The sequence below is a fragment of the Schistocerca cancellata genome, chromosome 2, assembly GCF_023864275.1.
Source record: "Schistocerca cancellata isolate TAMUIC-IGC-003103 chromosome 2, iqSchCanc2.1, whole genome shotgun sequence".
In the NCBI taxonomy this organism is placed as follows: Eukaryota; Metazoa; Arthropoda; class Insecta; order Orthoptera; family Acrididae; genus Schistocerca; species Schistocerca cancellata.
Window position 1 is genome coordinate 499,826,309 of NC_064627.1, and position 12,997 is coordinate 499,839,305.

General features: G+C 39.2%; 1 protein-coding gene across 3 annotated transcripts in view; it reads left to right on the top strand.

The window, feature by feature from the left end:
• Positions 1-12,997, top strand: part of LOC126162044 (peroxisome biogenesis factor 1) — a 371,455-nt gene that overhangs the window by 178,086 nt on the left and 180,372 nt on the right. The window lies entirely within an intron of this gene.

A 12,997-nucleotide genomic window follows, 5' to 3' on the forward strand; every position in this document is an offset into this window, starting at 1 on the left:
TTTTGCTCACATGAACATTTGTTTGTGTATGTTCAAAGTAGCTCAATAGTGTGAAAATGCCATTGATAGTGAAATACACATTGATATTCATTTGTTGAATTCAAGAGATGTAAAAGGTGCCAAAATTCATCAGAATATTTAGTAAAGTCTATGGAAAAAGCACTATGAATGCTGGAATGCTTAGAAAATGGTGCATAGCATTTAGAGTCATTATTGACGATCTGATGCAGAAGATGGAAGAAAAAAAAAAAAAAAAAGAAAAAAAGATTTAGAAGGTAGGCAATGCATGATTTCATCATCATCTTGTACCTTCCCTCACATTTGAAGAAGTGTTCTATATGGAATGATGACAGAATGCTTACAGTATCGGAAGTAGTTTTCATGTTAGATTACAAAAATGCTGATTTGAGTTATACAAAACTAATTATTTAGCAAGTGCATTGACTTTCCTCCAGAGATACTATGTCGAAGGAAATAAGTTTTTAAGCTAAATTATCACTGATATTGAAACATGGGTTGCTCATGTTATACATAAATCAAATCAACAGTTCTTGAAATGGAGACATTCAACATATGCTAAGAAAGTGAAGTACTAGCAAACAATTTCAGCCATAAAAGTCATGTTTACTATGTCCTGTGACAGTGGCGGTATTTTGCTTGTTGATTTTTGCTTCAAGGTAGCTCACCCAGTACAGATAGTTACTGTGAGAACTGAAAGAAACTATTATGTGCAATCCAAAACAAAAGGTATGGCATACTTAGTAGAGACATCATTTTGCTGCATGAAAATGTCTGTTCCTTTGCGGCTCAATGCACTTAAGATCTCATCACATCGTACAACTGGGGACAATTTAATCATCCTCCAGATAGCCCTGACCTAGCACCTACTTTGTGCTCAAAGAAGCACCTTGTCAGTTAACACTGTGAGGAAGATGATTACATCAAATCAGGACTAGTGAAAAAATGGCTGGCATTTTTTATGAGAACGGATTTCAGAAGCTGGTAGAAAGATACAGTAAGTGCCTTAATATAGATGGAAACTATGTTGAGAAGTAGATTTAAGTGCAGGCTTCCATGTAAAAATAAACTTGTTGCAGTATTGTTTTTGTTTTTTATTTTGTTTTAAAATGGTACTTGTATTTAGTCTGATATTTCAACAATCTAAGCCATTTTAAATTTTAGAGCTGGTTATTAACAAATTGAGGTAACTAAATAAATCAAGTTATTCCAACTTTGCCCCACACATCATGGAGGCCAGTGAGTATCTGCAGTTCATCTATCAGGTTGACACAGTCTGGCTGGACAATGGGCATATTTTACCATGTTTGTACCTCATTCTGTTGTATGAATAAAATTATAATTATTAGTACATCTGATGTGTGGCAAGACTTATTTCCGAAATGCTCCCGCATAATGATCAAGTTATAAATGTCTTGAGCTTTTTTGTGAAGCAGTAGTAATTATGGCTTCCAGAATTTTGGCTTGTCATTCTCACTTCATTAGTAATAACCGTTCTTGTTTACTGGAAAACAAACTTAATAATAATAATAATTGCAGAAACCAAAAATAAATTCATGATGTGCAAGTGTGCAGAGGTGCAAATATCAATTCGAATCATTATTTAACCAGAATAAAAAATAAATTCACACCCAAGAGGAAATTCAAAAGAAGAACACCACTGATCCCAAAATTTGTTCTACACAAAATCAGAGACTCCAAAATCACTGAAAAATGGGAAGAACAACACGCAGAAGATTGGGAGAAATTTCAAACTAAAATCATCAAAATTGCAAGAGATCTGATCTTTCTCCACAAAAAACCAAAATACCCTTGTGGAATCAAGAATGCTAGAATGCACAAGAAGAAAGAAGAAACTACTACTACTACTACTACTACTACTAGTAGTAGTAGTAGTAGTAGTAGTAGTAGTAGTACTCCTACTCCTAGTACTACTCCTCCTATTCCTACTCCTACTCCTCCTTGGGACTACAGCCTTTGTGGGGAACCTCTGCCCACTCTTCTCTGCTCGCTGCCTTGGCTCTCCGTCTTCTCACTCCCATCCTTCTCAAGTCCTATTCCATGTTGTGTGATCCTTGGTCTGCCTCTTATACAACATCCACCTGGTTTTCCTTTGAAAACTTTCTTGACTGTGCTGTTATCCACCATTCTTTCTACATGTCCCAACCAACGTAATCTATTACTCTTCATTTCAGTCATGATAACTGGTTTGTTGTACAACTCTCTGATACCCTTATTATTTCTGATTCTCTGAAAATCCCTATCATTCACTGGCCCATACATTTTCCTAAGTATCTTTCTTTCCAATCTCAGTAACAACTCCTCATCGTTTTGTGTCATAGTCCAGGTCTCTGAACCATACATCACCACAGGTCTAACTACTTTACGATACACCATCAGCTTCAGATTCCTACTAAGGCTCCTTGCTTTAAACACTTCAACCAGTGCAAAGTAGCTTCTGTTACCAGCTGCAATCCTTGCATGTATTGCTTATCTCATATCATTATTCTCAGTTACCAGTGACCCAAGATATGTAAAGCTCTCACAGCATTCACATTTATTTCTGTTCAAGGTCATGCTTCTTTCTCCTTCACTATATCTTTTCCTAGATGTTAATGTATACTTGGTCTATGACTGATTAATGGTCAGCCCCATCTCTGCACCATATCTTTGTACTTTCTCAAACTTTTCTTCCAGGTGCTGTTTCCTCCTGGTTAACAAATCAATGTCATCCGCATATGCAAGCTCCTTGGTAACTCTATTACACAGTGTTCCCCCAGGGTTGTTGCTTTGTGTATTTCGCATTACACTCTCCAAGGCCTTGGTTAACTTCAAATGCCTTTGATAAAGTGCCCTCGACCTTTGCATACTGTTCTTCTCAAAGTCATATGAACCAATCTTATCAGTTTCTTAGGGACTCCTGCCTCTTGCATTGCCTTCCAAAGTTGATTGCTTTTGATACTATCAATAAGCTTGTTTGAAGTCAATGAACAGCTGGTGGACATCAATGTTGAACTTGTAATATTTTTCAAAGATCTGTATGATAGTGAAATCTGGTCTTTAGTGGATCTACACACATCAAAAAAGTTTTGCGTCACCCTGGTTCCCAGAACTCCTGAAGATAGACGTTGACTGTTGATATTGTGTCACAGACACAGTACCTTTGACTGTTCAGAGATGTCACTAAACCCGCCCAAAGATATCAACAACCATGCGTGAGCAGCACCTATTAGACAGAGGTGATCCAACAGCCAATCAGTTCCAGTCATTCCACCAGGAAGGAGGTACACGGCTTGTGTTGTCTGTAGTTCAGCCATGCCTAGATGGTCAATGCCGCAGTTCTATCATGTCTGCATTGTTATTTTGTGCCAGGAAGGGCTCTCAACAAGGGAAGTGTCCAGGCATGTTGCAGTGAAGCAAAGCGATGTTGTTCAGACCTGGAGGAGATACAGAGAGATAAGAAGTGTCCATGACATGCCTTGCTCAGGCTGCCCAAGGGCTACTACTGCAGTGGATGACCGCTATGTACGGATTATGGCTTGGAGGAGCCCTGACAGCAGCACCACCATGTTGAATAATACTTTCCGTGCAGCCACAGGACGTTGTGTTACGACTCAAACTGTGCGCAATAGTCTGCATGATGCGCTACTTCACTTCCGACGTCCATGGTGAAGTCCGTCTTTGCAACCACAAAACCATGCAGCGCAGTACAGATGAGTCCAACAACATGCGGAATGGACCGCTCAGGTTTGGCATCACGCTCTCTTCACCGACAAGTGTCACATATGCCTTCTACCAGACAATTGTTGGAGATGTGTTTGGATAGAAACCCAGTCAGGCTAAACACCTTAGACACACTGTTCACCAAGTGCAGCAAGGTGGATGTTCCTTGCTGTTTTGGGGTGGCATTATGTGGGGCTGAAGTGTGCCACTGGTGGTCATGGAAGGCGCCATAATGGCTGTACGATACATGAATGCCATCCTCTGATCAATAGTGCAACTATATGGGCAGCATATTGGTGAGGCATTCATCTTTGTGGATGACAAGTTGTGTGCCCATCGTGCACATCTTGTGAATGACTTCCTTCAAGATAACAACATCGCTCGACTAGAGTTGCCAGCATGTTCTTCAGGCACGAACTCTATCGAACATGCCTGGGACACCTTGGAAAGGGCTGCTTATGGACGACGTGACCTACCAACCACTCTGAGGGATCTATGCCAAATTACTGTTGAGTAGTGGGACAATCTGGACTGACAGTGCCTCGATGAACTTGTGGATAGTATGCCATGATAAATACAAGCATGCATCAATGCAAGAGGGCATGCTGCTGGGTATTAGAGGTACTGGTGTGTACAGCAATCTGGACCACCACCTCTGATGGTCTCGCTGTATGGTGGTACAACATGCAATGTGTTGTTTTTCATGAGCAATAAAAAGGGTGGAAATGATTTTTATGCTGATCTCTATTCCAATTTTCTGTACAGGTTCCGGAGCTCTCGGAACCGAGTTGATGCAAAACTTTTTTTGATGTGTTTATTAGTTCTGAAACCACACTGGTAGTTTCCTAGATACTCTTCTACGTATGTTCTTAACTGCCCAGCCATGATTTTTCCTAATACTTTATATAGTATACAGACTTGTGCAGTTCCTCTATAATTCCTGCAGTCAGCTTTGTCATGTTTCTTATGTATAGGGTGATGCAAAACTTTTTTTGATTTGTTTATTAGTTCTGAAACCACACTGGTAGTTTCCTAGGTACTCTTCTACGTATGTTCTTAACTGCCCAGCCATGATTTTTCCTAATACTTTATACATATACAGAGTAGTGCAGTTCCTCTATAATTCCTGCAGCCAGCTTTGTCATGTTTCTTATGTACAGGGCAGAGAATTGCTGTACCCCACTGTTTCAGCATATTTTCTTTCCGCCATATTTCCACTATAATCTCATGCTAAACCCTTACTAGTTTTTCTCCACCATATTTTATCATTTCTGCTGTAATATTGTCTTCTCCCAGAGCTTTATTGTTTTTAAGAGTCTTGATATAACTTTAACCTCTTCTAGTGTGGGTTCTGCTACTGATTCCTGGTGCTCTTCATCTCCGTTTACTTCCTGCTCCACCTTTTCTGCCATACTGGCATCTATCCCACCTTCATTTTTCGATTCTGCATTAAGTAGTTCACTAAAATACTCCAGCCATCTGTCTAAAATCTGCTTTTTTGTTCCAATCAGATTTCCCTCTTTATCTTTACGAAAAACTGCTCTATGTTGGAATCCTTTTCTTATAGCTTCAACCCTCATATTTCCTTGTTTCTTGAGCAGTATTTCTCTCCTCTAACTCATCAATCCACCATTTTTCAAATTATCTCTTTTTTGTCCTACATTCCTTATCAGCTACCCTTCTCTTCTCCTGGTATTCTTCTACAGTACCTATAGTTCTCCTCTGCAGTATTCTTTTTCTTGCCTCATTGCTTTCTTCTGTCTTCCTTCTACAGCCTTCATCAAACCACCTCTGGGTTCTTGGTTGCTTCTTTCTGCCCAGTACTGTTTCAGCTGTCTTATGTAATATCCCTTTAATTGTTTCCCATCTTTCTTCAATATCCTCTCCTGCCCACTCTTTCTCTTCATTAAGTCTATTTGTCAAGATAGTTTTATACTGTTGTGCTGTAATTTCATCAGTTTTTAACTTGGTATCATCAAACCTTGGCATGATAGCTTTATTGGCTATTCCCTGTCTGTATTTGATTCTTACCAAATAATGATTATTATCTCCATCTGCACCACAACAGCTATCCACCTCTAATATATCTGAAGCATGTCGTCTATCTATGAGTATGTGATCATTCTGATTTTTTGTGATCCCATCTGGGGAGCTCCATGTAACTTTCCTTATATCATTCCTTGGCATCCATGTGCTTTTAATAATCACGTTATTGCTCATGGAAAAATCAATTAGTTTGATACAATTATCATTAGAAACATCATGCAGACTCTCCTTACCAGCTGTTTTCCTGTATGTGATTTCTTTTCCTACTTGAGAACTGAAGTCCCCCATAACCACCTTAACATCGTGCTTTGCCACTCTGGCTATTTCCTGCTCCAGTTGCTCATAGAATACATCTTTTTCCACCGACTCTGCATCTTCTGCTGGTGCATGTGTAGATATGAAGGATATATTGAAGAAATGGGTTTTTGTTCATAATACACAGATTCTTTCAGTAACAGGCTTAAAGTTCAATGTGGCAGACTTTTGAGCATTATCAGCCAGAAAACCTGTGCCTCCATATCTTCTGCTTCCACAGCTGTAAAACAGTGTGTGTGTCCCAGATGCTAATATTCTGCTTCCTTTCCATTTTACTTCTTGTACTGCCACTATTGTCACATTATATTTCTTCATTTCCTTTTTCAGGTTCTGTAGTCCTCCAGGCTTGTTCGGTGTTCTCACGTTCCATGTTGCTAAATACCAATTTGTGTGCCTTTTCTGTTGCCAAGGCTGTTTATCCGTTACATCCATCTGGCTTTCTTTGTACTTTGGTTCCATAACAAGCTCTTTTTTCTGGGGTGAGGTTGTTAGCCTCACACCCAACCCGCATCTTGGAGAACCTGGGTTTTTTTAGGGTTCACTCCCCAGGGAGGGTTGGCTTCCCTACGCCTATAGAGCCTCCCCTGCCCTATGTTGCGGGACACACTTCATCTTCTCTTCCGTCGACACCAGTCCGGCTTGGGTGACTCTGCCAGTAACTATGCTACCGCTTGTACAGCTCTCGGCTTCATTGGAGCACCCAAACCTCCCACCTGGCACTGAAGGTGCCTACGATAAGGCGGTGTGCCCTGGGAGGGAAGAAAGAAGAAAGGCATTTCAAACTTACAATTGAAATAAATCAGAAGAAACACAGAGTAAATTTTTTGAAATGCACAAACAGACTTCTAAGATTTTGAGACAAATTAAACAAAAATATGTTAGTGAGTAACTGCAGTCAGTCGAAGAAAACTTCAAAAACTACAATACACATGATTTCTATAAGAGCTTCACAAACCAGATCAAGTAGTACTCACCTCAAAACGTTTGCTTTCGAAAATATAGTAGAAAATGTAGTAAATTGGCCCTGATGAATAAAGAAACTTGCCCAATATTAGTCACATATTTTTCACAGTTTTTAAATTGTCCAGAACCCAAAGAGAGATTCCCGAAAATGCAGCCAGAAATCTCGCCACAGAACTTGCCACCACCAACACAAGAAGAAATTTATCCGCACATCAAGAAACTTAAAAGCAATAAAACATCAGGGGAGAACAGAATTGTTGCAGAACTCTTGAAAAATTTAGGCCCAAATTCACTCGGAGAAATTACTCAAATTATCCAAAACATTTGGCAAAATGAAAAAGTCCTCGATGACTGGAAGATTGCTCTGATTCGTCCATTACATGAAAAAGGTAATAAATCAGATGTAAACAACTATATGGGTATCTCTCTATTACCAGTCACCTACAAAATTCTATCAGCTTTTACCTTGAATAGAACACAACAGTGATTAGAACCCAAAGTAGCAGAATATCAAGCAGGATTCAGACCAAACAGATCATGTTTGGAGCAATTTTTCAACCTCAAAACCATACTCAAAATGTGAGCTCTCAGAGAAAAACTCTGTAGTATGCCCATTTGTAGATTTCAAAAAAGCATATGATTCAATACACAGGCCCTCACTGTTCCAAATTTTAGTAGTGAGGGGGGGGGCTGGATCCCAAGACATGAGAAATCACAAAACAAACACTAATTGGCATGAAATCTAAAGTAAAATTTATTGGGGAGATCTCAGAACCCGTCAACATTCCAACAGGTGTGAGACAAGGTGATGGACTCTCTCCTATTCTGTTCAATATAGTTCTAGATAAAGTTATGCAAGAATGAGAGAAAGAACTCAAGAAATGTGGGTTTTGGGAGCCAATCCGAATGGGCATTTACAAAACCAACTTCCACTTACCATATCTTGCATTTACAGACGACCTGGCGATACTAACAGTGGATGAGCAGACTGCAGTCAAACAGATGGAAATACTCAAAGAATGTGCAGAAAAAGTAGGTTTACAAATTTCATTTGAGAAAACTTAATTATTTTATTCAAAAACAGAAACTGCAAGCTTGAAAACAAAACATCGTAAAATTAACAGAGTCAAAGACTTTAAATTCCTTGGAGGTATCACTGAACTGAAAGTTCACAGCAACATCTACTCCAAAAAATTAAAATTGAATTAGGGTTAACACAAAATGTGTACAATAAAAAATCAATGTCAAGAGGGGCAAAAATTTGACACTACAATACTGTCATAAAACCAGCAATCCTCTAAGCGAGTGACACACTAACCCTTAACAGAAAACAACTTGAAGAAATCAAAAAAGAAGAGAGAAAGATCATCTGGAAAATTCTAGAAGGAAGACATACCCAAGACAGTTATAGCCTACAATCCATTAAAACAACACAAAAGTTTTCAAATATTGAAACTAGTATTGGAGAAAGGCAAATGAAATTCTTTGGTCAACTCAGCTCCTCCCCATGTACCATGGACCTTGCTGTTGGTGGGGAGGCTTGCGTGCCTCAGCGATACAGATTGCCGTACCGTAGGTGCAAAAACAATGGAGGGGTATCTGTTGAGAGGCCAGACAAATGTGTGGTTCCTGAAGAGGGGCACCAGCCTTTTCAGTAGTTGCAGGGGCAACAGCCTGGATGATTGACTGATCTGGCCTTGTAACAATAACCAAAACGGCCTTGCTGTACTGGTACTGTGAACGGCTGAAAGCAAGGGGAAACTACAGCCGTAATTTTTCCCGAAGGCATGCAGCTTTACTGTATGGTTAAATGATGATGGCGTCCTCTTGGGTAAAATATTCCGGAGGTAAAATAGTCCCCCATTTGGATCTCCAGGCGGGGTCTACTCAAGAGGACGTCATTATCAGGTGAAAGAAAACTGGCATTCTACGGATCAGAGTGTGGAATGTCAGACCCCTTAATCGAGCAGGTAGGTTAGAAAATTTAAAAAGGGAAATGGATAGGTTAAAGTTAGATATAGTAGGAATTAGTGAAGTTCGGTGGCAGGAGGAACAAGTCTTTTGGTCAGGTGAGTACAGGGCTATAAATACAAAATCAAATAGAGGTAATGGAGGAGTAGGTTTAATAATGAATAAAAAAATATGAGTGCGGGTAAGCTATTACAAACAGCATAGTGAACGCATTATTGTGGCCAAGATAGACATGAAGCCCACGCCTACTACAGTAGTACAAGTTTATATGCCAACTAGCTCTGCAGATGATGAAGAAATTTATGAAATGTATGATGAGATAAAAGAAATTATTCAGATAGTGAAATTATTCAGATAGTGAAGGGAGACGAAAATTTATAGTCATAGGTGACTGGAATTCGAGTGTAGGAAAAGGGAGAGAAGGAAACGTAGTAGGTGAATATGGAATGGGAGAAAAGAATGAAAGAGGAAGCTGCCTGGTAGAATTTTGCACAGAGCATAAATTAATCATAGGGATCACTTGGTTCAAGAATCATAAAAGAAGGTTGTATACATGGAAGAATCCTGGAGATACTAAAAGGTATCAGATAGATTATATAATGGTAAGACAGAGATTTAGGAACCAGGTTTTAAATTGTAAGACATTTCCAGGGGCAGATGTGGACTCTGACCACAATCTATTGGTTATGAACTGCAGATTAAAACTGAAGAAACTGCAAAAAGGAAGGAATTTAAGGAGATGGGACCTGGATAAACTGAAAGAACCAGAGGTTGTACAGAGTTTCAGGGAGAGCATAACGGAACAATTGACAGGAATGGGGGAAAGAAATACAGTAGAAGAAGAATGGGTAGCTTTGAGGAATGAAATAGTGAAGGCAGCAGAGGATCAAGTAGGTAAAAAGACGAGGGCTAGTAGAAATCCTTGGGTAACAGAAGAAATATTGAATTTAATTGATGAAAGGAGAAAATATAAAAATGCAGTAAATGAAGCAGGCAAAAAGGAATACAAACGTCTCAAAAATGAGATCGACAGGAAGTGCAAAATGGCTAAGCAGGGATGGCTAGAGGACAAATGTAAGGATGTAGAGGCTTATCTCACTAGGGGTAAGATAGATACTGTGTACAGGAAAATTAAAGAGACCTTTGGAGAAAAGAGAACCACTTGTATGAATATCAAGAGCTCAGATGGAAACACAGTTCTAAGCAAAGAAGGGAAAGCAGAAAGGTGGAAGGAATATATACGTGGTGTATATAAGGGCGAGGTACTTGAGGGCAATATTATGGAAATGGAAGAGATGTAGATGAAGATGAAATGGGAGATACGATACTGCGTGAAGGGTTTGACAGAGCACTGAAAGACCTGAGCCGAAACAAGGCCCCGGGAGTAGACAACATTCCATTAGAACTACTGATGGCCTTGGGAGAACCAGTCCTGACAAAACTCTACCATCTGGTGAACAAGATGTACGAGACGGGTGAAATACCCTCAGACTTCAAGAAGAATATAATAATTCCAATCCCAAAGAAAGCAGGTGTTGACAGATGTGAAAATTACCGAACTATCAGTTTAATAAGTCACAGCTGCAAAATACTAACACGAATTATTTACAGACGAATGGAAAAACTGGTAGAAGCCGACCTCGGAGAAGATCAGTTTGGATTCCATAGAAATGTTGGAACACGTGAGGCAATACTGACCTTACGACTTATCTTGGAAGAAATATTAAGGAAAGGCAAACCTATGTTTCTAGCATTTGTAGACTTAGAGAAAGCTTTTGACAATGTTGACTGGAATACTCCCTTCCAAATTCTGAAAGTGGCAGGGGTAAAATACAGGGAGCTAAAGGCTATTTACAATTTGTACAGAAACCAGATGGCAGTTATAAGAGTCGAGGGACATGATAGGGAAGCAGTGGTTGGGAAGGGAGTGAGACAGGGTTGTAGCCTCTCCCCGATGTTATTCAATCTGTATATTGAGCAAGCAGTAAAGGAAATGAAAGAAAAATTCAGAGTAGGTATTAAAATCCATGGAAAAGAAATAAAAACTTTGAGGTTCGCCGATGACATTGTAATTCTGTCACAGACAGCAAAGGACTTGGAAGAGCAGTTGAACAGAATGGACAGTGTCTTGAAAGGAGGATATATGATGAACATCAACAAAAGCAAAACAAAGATAATGGAATGTAGTTGCATTAAGTCGGGTAATGCTGTGGGAATTAGATTAGAAAATGAGACACTTAAAGTAGTAAAGGAGTTTTGCTATTTGTGGAGCAAAATAACTGATGATGGTCAAATTAGAGAAGACATAAAATGTAGACTGGCAATGGCAAGGAAAGCGTTTCTGAAGAAGAGAAATTTTTTAAGGTCGAGTATAAAATTAAGGTTCAGGAAGTCGTTTCTGAAAGTATTTGTATGGAGTGTAGCCATGTATGGAAGTGAAACATGGACGACAAATAGTTCGGACAGGAGGAGAATAGAAGCTTTCGAAATGTGGTGCTACAGAAGAATGCTGAAGATTATGTGGGTAGATCACATAACTAATGAGGAGGTATTGAATAGAATTGGGGAGAAGAGGAGTTTGTGGCACAACTTTGACGAGAAGAAGGGACCAGTTGGTAGGACATGTTCTGAGGCATCAAGGGATCACAAATTTAGCATTGGAGGGCAGCGTGGAGGTAAAAATCATAGAGGGAGACCAAGAGATGTATACACTAAGCAGTTTCAGAAGGACGTAGGCTGCAGTAGGTACTGGGAGATGACGAAACTTGCACATGATAGAGTAGCATGGAGAGCTGCATCAAACCACTCTCAGGACTGAAGACCACAACAACAACAACAACAACAACAACTCAACCAACTACTAGAAAATCGACTGACAAATAGAATAATAGATTAATAGATTCTGTAATCTCACTTAAGAACTCCACACCTTGGCTAGATGAAATTGGAAAGGACCTAAATACTGCAACATAAGACCAGCCAACATTCTAGAAAGAGATGGCTTGAGACACAAAAGAGACAAATGGGAAGTTTTATCAGAGCAACCAAAAGAAAAACAGTACAAATCAATGTGGCTGGATGAGCATAAACAAGACTTTTCAGAAAGAATGAAAGCCTGTTGTCAGAACAAGAAAAATTGTTTGAGCTATTTGCTTAACATGTTCCATTTCTGGGGAGAATTTACCAATAATAATAATAACAACAAGAATAATAATTGCAGCATTCTGCATGTTCCTTCATGCAGTGTGGTATGGTAAGTTGCATAGCAATCAGTAATTTGTCACCCAGTGGAGAATGAAGTACTCCAAGAAATAAATCTGAGGCAGAAATACACCAGATCTAGAGTTTTTGCATTTTCTTCATATGATGTGCTTCAATAATGAGATGAGTTTGATGCAACTAAATTTAGATATCTGACTTTGTGCAGCTTTGAGTTTCAATACAAGGCTTTAGAACCTGCTTATAGAAAACCGATTGAAATTATTTAGCATTCCAGTTTCAGTTGCACCAGATACTATACCTGTAGAAATGTGACTCAAATGAATTGTTTTGTAAAACTTGACTGTATTAAAGGGCAAGTATTACAGCAACATGATTTTGCTGTGACAAGGGTGTTAATTATGCGTAGAAGATTTTCACATGTTACACAGAAATGCACCTAAGACCATGTCTTATATTTTGGGTAATTTTTCATTGTTTCATGGAAAGGATAAAAATAAAGAAATGTCACATCTTTAAAATCTAACACTGAAGAGCATTCTGCATCATGTGACAGCTTGCAGTTAGATACTAAGCATTTCATTGCCAGTGAATGGAGAGAAAAGCTTTTGTTCCTCAAATTAAATAAAATGTTAATATTATTTTCTTGACTTACTTGACTGCATTCCTTTGGCCCCTGTGTGGGCATAGGGCATCCAGGAGAACTTGCCATCCGTCTCTGTCTTTGGCTATTTGTCTCAAT